The following is an 8,415-nucleotide window of genomic DNA, read 5'->3' on the forward strand; positions in this document are numbered from 1 at the left end:
ATCATCAGACATAAAACAGCATCAAAACTGTGTAACGTTATGGAATAAAATGTCGTTCCCATGAAGAGGTTTGGCGTGTTTATTGACTTCTACATTTCTATTATCATTCTGAATCCAATTCATAGTCTTTTTTTTTCAGATTTTTGTTCAAAATGTTATTTCTTCAGATACCCTGTACTTTCTTTTGATGTTTTGTATGTTTAGATATTCATACAAAAAAAAATATAAAAATGATTACCTATATAGGGACTTTAAGAAAACTTATTATTCTTGCAGTATAAAACTACTAAACTAGTTTACTGAGACTATACTTAAAAATGTACTGAAAATGCTATAAGTATTTAATTAGTAAACTATCAGTACATATAGAAGTTCAATTTTAGTATAGTTGCAGTACAAACTAAAAACAAACTAGTTGTGTACTCAAGTTAGCTACTGTTATACTTAAGTGTATACTTTTACATACTAGAAAGTGGACCAATTTAGTCCAAAGGACTATTGAAACAGTACACTTATAAGTATACTATAAGTACACTGATATTTGTTTACTTACTACATAAAGTACACTTAAACATATACTTTAACTTTACTTAAGTATACTTAACAAAATAAAACTGAAGTATAATTTTTTAGTTAGGGCTATCAGACACCTGGTAGAACGAAACATGCTTTAGAAACAGCACTAAACTAAGCCAGATAAAGTCCTTTTATGCAAAATTTTGATCCTTATCTACAGATCAAGTATAATAATAGCAAACAACAGCATGGATCACATGGTAAATGTACTACTGAATACGATGTTTTACTAATTTATGATGTCTAAACCATGGAGGGGCGTGATATTTTAACAAACTAAAGTTAATAAGTGATAAAGATCTGTATGAGCTATCTCCTTTGGCTGCTAGAATACAATAATAATAAATATTACACAATAATTAAAAAAGGCAGTCATGATCTAATGGTTAGAGACTTAGACTTGTAACCCAGAGGTTGTGGGTTTGAGTCTCAGTACCAGCAGGAGAAGTGAGTGTACAGCGCTCTCTTTGCTCTGGGTGTGTGTTCACACCTCGCTGTGTGTGTGTGTGTGTGTGTGTGTGTGTGTGTGTGTGTGTGTGTGTGTGTGTAAAATGTGAACATGTGCAAGCTGTAGGCTGATCCTCAGAAGGAAATCCTCAATTATGCTTGTTGCTGCTGAGTAATGATGTAAATGTTTAGGTCCATGTTTGATCACATGTGTAGAGCAGGGATCCTCAGACGTGCTTAGCTTAGCTTAGCTCTAACTCTAATTAAACAGTTTGCTAATCAATGTCTTCAGGATCATTAGGAATCACAGGTAGGTGAGTTTGATCAGGGCTGGAGCTAAACTGGCCCTCTAGCACAAGATTTGAGGAACCCTGGTGTAGACCTTTGCTGGAGGCATCTTTCTCAGATGATAATGAACAGTCAGCATGGGTTTGGCGGATGGGGGGGCAGAGGTGAGTTGACTGAGTTTAGGAGGATGTGGTAAGAAAGCGTTGAGATGCAACACAGTGCTGCCCTTCCTCTGCAGCAGACGAAGACAACTGCATGAAATCAGAGCTCAAAATATTTACAGCTAAATCTGGATGACGGATAACGGCTTCTGCTTGACTCAGGATCCAGACGAGACGGACACAGACACTACAGGATTCCTCACATGAACAGGAACATGCAATCAAACTCCACATAAATCCAGCTGGTTGTCTCCAACACCTTTTTAAACACAATCTCTCCAGCCTTTATAGCCAAGACGAGTCAAGTCAGATTTATCTCTGTAGCGCTTCATAAAGATCAAAGCAGCTTCACAGAGCAAAGAGGAAAATATCAGGCTCTAAAAAAAACAACAGGGCCATTGTTCAGCTCTACTGATGATGTCCACGAATCATTCATACATATAGCGTGTGTGTGTGTGTGTGTGTGAGAGAGCTGTCATTGTCATTTTACTAAACAAACAAATGCCATTTTCCATCACATTTCACATCACATGTGTCCATAACACTCACACTTGAGTCATGTCTGTGACTCCTTCGTCCTGCTGAGGCTCATTTCATCGCTAGCACTTTACTGTCAATAATTTTGGTTTTCACAGTAATTTACTGTACTCTCAGCCATTTCCTTGTATGTTACTATAGATTTCAATGCATTCTGGGAAAATAGCCTACTGTTAATCTAAATACAGTAGTTTACATGGAAACCCACCCTGCAGTAGAGACTGAGAAATAGTCCAAGTAGAAGTGAAAATGAATATGATAGGTCTACCGTTGCAAAGCTGCAAAAGAAACACACTGTGTGGATTGCTGTATGATTTCTGCACTCACATGAACACAAGCGACTCAAATATTAGTGCATTTATTCTCAGCAAGTGCAAGCAGCTCTTAAAAATGAACATAAACACTCCGGAGGTTTGTATCTGTTGTTATTGCATGCTCCCGAGATTACCCAGAATGCAATGCACAATCATGTAGATCCCCAAGCTCTATGCTGCAGGTTAACTTAAATTTTCGACTCACTTTGTGCATGTTTTACTCTGATGTTATTACAAGATATAAAGCTAGGTTTCTCTGAGAATATCTGAGTGAAGCTGTGTTCACTGGCAGAAGTGTCACGGTAAAGAACAACACTTTAAACGTTTTCAGACCGTATGTATTCTCTGGTTATTGTTATATACTGACACTGATTGAGTACTTTAACACTTTTCAAAATCTATTTCCACCATTTATTTTCCCCTGGCACAATGTGTTACTGTGATGTTCATTGATGAAATATGATCAATAAGTTTGGCAATAACCCTTTTACAGTGCATGTCTCTCAAATACGCAAAACATGATTGTATTTGTGTGCATGATTTTGCATATGCATATTTATGCTTTTTTTTTTTTTACTGCTTTGGCTGTAATAATGTGTGTGTGTGTGTGTGTGTGTGTGCTGTCTTTATCTAACTACCAGTGAATTCAATCAAACTTGAGAATGTTACAGCTTGATTAGAAATGGTGCACAATAAAAGTACTCCGCCCTGTTCATTTCTTCATTTTCTTCCCACATGAGTCACATTACATCTCAAGATACCTGCTGACTTTCCTGGTCAACAAGTACTGCGTTTCAGCGGAGAAACAAACAGCATTTTGAGGAACTGATGCCACAAATATTCACACCCTCAACACTGAAACAGTGTAGGCTGATCTCAAACACACATCCATCTATCATCTTCAAATAACGCACATCCAGCTTTCATTTATTTCATCTATTGTTGAGGATAATACACTGAAAAAAATGAGAACATCTAAATAACTGTATTTTTATTCAATTCAAAAATATTATTTAATATCACTCAACCAACTTATATACATTTAAATATATATTTTTAATATCATATATACTCTATTTAATCCACAAATAATAACAGGATATGATCTGTAATTTATCGAGTTCTGTGCATTCTTCAAAGCAATGCAAAGCTTTTCTTCCATTTTCACTAGAAGTGACTATGAGTGTCAGTCACAAGCCGTGATGGTGTTCATGCTTGGACAGTACACAGACGCTGAAGTCATCTTTCAGGTTTCAGTACTGTGTATCTGTCAGAGCAGACGCAGTGACCCTCGCGTCTGGTTATGATTGCTGTCGCTGTAACCTTTCAAAGGGGACACACTTTTACTAAAGGATGCGTTTTAGTACATTACAGCTACATAATTCTATCTAAAGTGTCCATATTTACTAAATGGTATATATTAGTATATTTTGAAAGGGTCCTAAAACAGAGACAGCTTCTTGTAGCGTTTTCTCTGGGAGTGTGTGAACTGGAGGAGAGGAACGGCTCATGAATACGCTGCGGTTTATAATGACTCACAAAAAACACTAAAAAATGAAAACTTCCATTTAGGTACAAATAGGTACAACACTTGGATGAAGACTTTTCAAAAGGTACACATTTGTACCTTATTTACCCACAAAGGGTAGATTCTGATACCTACATGGTACATTTTAGTATTTTTTGAAACAGTGAGCATGTTTTTCATCGGAGGGTGATTAAAGATTGATGAAATAAAAGGATCTATGCATATTTTACTGTGCTGCATATCAAGAAAAAACACAATTTCATCTACATATGATTCTGCAAGCCACACGAAAAACTGTTAAGTTAATTTACTGGTTTTATTCAAGTCAAAAATATAATGTAATATCACTGAATCACGCCAAGAACGTTCATTTATACCAGCAAACCTGAATATCATGAGTTAAATCAGAGTGTAAAGAGTTAAAGAGCAGAAACGGTTGAATCAGTCACTCGTGTCTGTCATTTCTGAGTGAAAATGGTTTCTACACAGTCTAGAAATAGCTCTTTAATTGAGTAATTGCTCATCAGCTCATCGTTTGTCTGTAGGCGTTTCTGTGTTGGTGAAAGAGCTAACGCAGAGGATGAATGGAGTTCTTCTAACATTAGTGTGTGTCATAAGGAGTGCCGCTCGGCTCAGGAATGTGTTTATCATACGTTTGGTTGTATTCTGACATGAGCTAGATTCTCTTTATGGTTTCTGTGGTGAAATCATAAAACAAAGGCAATGAACTCCATGGACTCCCGGATCATATATCAGGAGGAACTAGCAGGACATACATCTGCATGCTCTCCTTCAGGTCCTGTGATCCTCCCACAGCTCAGACACACGGCTCGGACCAGGTGTGAGAGAGAAACACATATATCACTCTGCCTGCTCCTGCCACAGAATAAAACATTCAAAAGATCACTGCATTGTTTGATCGCACAATTATCACTTTTCTTCTTTTTTTTTTTGCACTTGCACGTTTATAACATGAATATATTGCAACTCCGACTTTTTTCTCAGATCTATGAGATAAAAAGTCACGATGTATGTTTATTATAATAACATAGAAAGTTCTGTTTTTACTTGTTTTTCTTATCATTATATTACCAACATATACTGATGTGCTTTATATGTCTACAGTATTAGGTTATGTATAAACGACATACATATTTTTTATAGATCTATGATAAACTAGTCGATTAAAAAAGAAAAGAAAAACAAAGCATTCTCTGGTTTCTCTGCAAGCTGTGGCCATGAGGCTTCGTGAAAGACTAAAACACTCAGCAACACCCTGATGAGTATTAAATATATCTCTCTATATAAAAGTGATCAAATTTCCAATAGGTTTACACTTTGTATAACAATATGAGATGTGTAACTGTAATATTTCTGCATGGAGATAAAGTGATGCATGGAACGAATCATGCTAAACTCATCTGGTGTTGAACTTTCACTCAGAAAGAGCATTTCACAATGAAGGGCAAAGAAACAGCAAGCAGCACATTAAATGAAGTTTAACATAGTGTGTTCCAGTAAAACATGCTCTTAACAGTCTTTATCTGTTGATTTGCACAGCACTTGTGTAATGATCCATTCCTCTACTACAGAGCGCTGCTGTATTACACAACTTCACATAAACTGCACATTTCTCTTCTTTAGTCTTCAGTGAGTGGAAAAGGGAAGCTGAGCTCATTGTTTCAGGAACGTTGTATTTAACTTGACCACATCTGTTAGAAATGTCAGTCTCTTCTGCCAACACAGAGTGTGGGAATGTTTCACAAGGGTTTTTTTATTATTATCTCATTATCAGAGAATAATCACATTGTGTGAGAAGTACAACTATGAGTTGATCTGAGTCTGACTGTAATATCCTGTGAAGGTGGAGGAGTTTGAATCAGTGATGAGCGTCTGCTCAGCAGCGTCCCGATCACACTAAACCTGACCTACATAGATGACCATATACGAGCGACTGTCCTGTGCACAACTACCTCTCGTCTTCTGCAATATATGCATTTACTGCACTGTCCAGCAGAAGAGTGGCTCCAAACCGGCTCAACGTGCAGGGGATGAAATCATAAACATGGGCATCATTAGCAGACGATGCAGCAGATAATGTAATAGAGCGTCAGACGTCTGCTGTGTTTCCTCATAACCCACATAAAGCCTCAGGACGCCGCTCTCAGCTCAACGTCAGCTCATTGCAGAATCCTAGGCAGAGGCAGCTTGGATTTCTTGTAAATCACGTGACTTTATCTCCAGCAGCACTTCTGCGGCGTGACCAGACGGAGTCGCCCTTGAGAGGAAACACTGGCATTTACAAGAAATCCCTGAGTCTGGCTGGAATCCACCGCACTTCCCTGGACTCACTTCACTTTACTCACTCTGGTCTCTGTGTGACACCATAAAACAATAAAAGCCCTCAAATCTCCCTGTCTCTCAAGGAGATGGTGTCTATAACAGAGCTTTTAAACAGGATTATTATTCTGAGCTGTAGAGCGTTCCCTCATGTTCTCCTCATGTTCTCCTCATGTTCTCTCAGGACACAAACCCTAACCCAGAGAAGCACACCAGGGTTCGGCTCTAGTGACAGACTTCCCTTACGAAAGGAAAATATATTTACCGATATATTTCTTAAAATATATTGTGATATATTGTAATATATTATTTACCCTTTTTATTTTCTAATATTTTATATTTTTGAATACATTTAACAATATATTGATGATACATATATTATATAATATATTGCAAAATATACAAATGATTGCCGCTTTCAATATATTGCAATATATTGGGAAAAAATAAATATATATAAGAATATATGCTAATATATTACATGATATTTTCCAATATACTGCAATATATTTTAGTTTCATAAGGGATTCCTCACATAGTTTTGTGAGAGTGTAGTTGTCAGTCTGTCCAGGATTGCTCTGGGAAACAGTGTTCACTAGAAGAGGAAGCTGCAGACCTGTGCCCTGCTCATCACATGTGTCTCACACACACTTGCTGCATGTGGAGGCGTGTGTGAACTCGTGGAAAAACATTCGACAGACATCATGTCATTCTGATTGTGCAATTCACACTTGAGAAAAGTTGAGCCACTTTGATTTCATCTGATCATTGCTGCTTTGCTCTAAAACACACTTCGAGTCTTGATCCGTCCGGAGTGCCATCTGCAGAAATATAGAGAGAAAGGGGCATGTAGTAATGGCTTTTACAGACACCTAACATAATACGACACGCAGCACACCAGGCTTTATCTCGACGCGTCTGATGCCTGATGAAGACACACACGGCAGCTGTACACTTTCATCATTAGTTCAAGCAGACTGCTGCAGAATCATGATGGAGAATGAGACAAGAGCAAGTAAACTAAACCCAGCGTGGCCTCACATACTTGTGCCATATCTCTGTCTACTTCCTGTAAATGTATGCCAGCAACTGAAGGTGTATTGTGTTATAGTCTGTGAATCGAGACGCAGCAGATTCTGTTCATTTCCTCACACTCTCGGAGAGGAAGGTCACATTATTCACCCAGGGCGAGAGGATCAAACCCGCTGCTGTTTTACGGACGATCTACACTTTGTGTGACATGCATTGAAGGTTTCAATAAGGTTCAAAGTGAAAGAGTTACCATGATGTTAGTCATATAAAACATCTGCTGCTGCGTTCACATTTCACTTAATCTACATTCCTAGGATCCAGTGTTATCCTCCGTACAGCTCTACTGATAACGAAGAAAGTTATGATATAAATGCACTACAAATGTAGCTAGCAGTTCTTTATCGGTCAGGCATGTGAACAAACGCATTGTTTGTGGTTTGTGTGCCATGGCAAACACGCAAGTAAACAACAACAACAACAACAACAGCCCTGAGATCCCGCCTGATAGATGTGTGTCTGACACACGGAGATGTGTGGATAACCTCAGACAGACGGACTCACAGCGTCCTCTGCTGGACATCTGCACAATAACAGCAGCACTCGGAGAGCTATGCTCGGCTCAGAATACTGCTTCAGGAGCATCTGTTCATTCAGCCAAGAAGCTTATAACAGTGATTCTGATTATAGTTTATTAATGGAGGATGGTTTAAGCCGAATGCTGATGATTCTGTGTTCATGGTCAGAGATGATCAGGTTTCTAATCTCTCATTATGAAATATTATCACCAAATCTCACATTCAGGGTGTTTCCAAAGAGAAATACAAAACCTGCTGGACGAAAGACAACGAGCTGATAAAGATATCCAATCCAACATCTGACAACAACAAATGTATAAAGAGTGTTGCAGGACGGTCATCTTTCAAGAAACACCTGAAGTGTATCGAGGTGGTTTGTACAGAAATGAGAAAAAATATTATTATTATTTTATTGTACTTTTTTTTGGCAGTTGTTCTGACCTGTGTGAGAAAAAGAAAATGGTCTCGGGTCAGCACGAGGGTTAAACCATGGAAGATGAATATCAGTGTAGGGTTTTTAATTACTGAGTTATTAATGACTGTCACTGAACAAGGGAATTGAATGAATGTCTGTCCTTGTTTTGCTCAACAGATGGAGACTATGAGAATACTGCACC

The 8,415-nt window shown here is 38.1% G+C and overlaps 1 long non-coding RNA gene across 1 annotated transcript in view; it reads left to right on the forward strand.

The window, feature by feature from the left end:
* Positions 1 to 5,351: 5,351 nt before the first annotated feature.
* The window catches only part of LOC113063789 (uncharacterized), a 16,401-nt gene continuing 13,337 nt past the window's right edge, over positions 5,352 to 8,415 (forward strand). Inside the window, exons 1-2 of the long non-coding RNA XR_003278742.1 lie at positions 5,352 to 5,362; positions 6,928 to 6,931. This is a non-coding gene — a long non-coding RNA (uncharacterized LOC113063789). The remainder of the gene's footprint in view (positions 5,363 to 6,927; positions 6,932 to 8,415) is intronic.

The sequence above is a fragment of the Carassius auratus genome, chromosome 46 (assembly GCF_003368295.1).
Source record: "Carassius auratus strain Wakin chromosome 46, ASM336829v1, whole genome shotgun sequence".
NCBI classification, from domain to species: domain Eukaryota; kingdom Metazoa; phylum Chordata; class Actinopteri; order Cypriniformes; family Cyprinidae; genus Carassius; species Carassius auratus.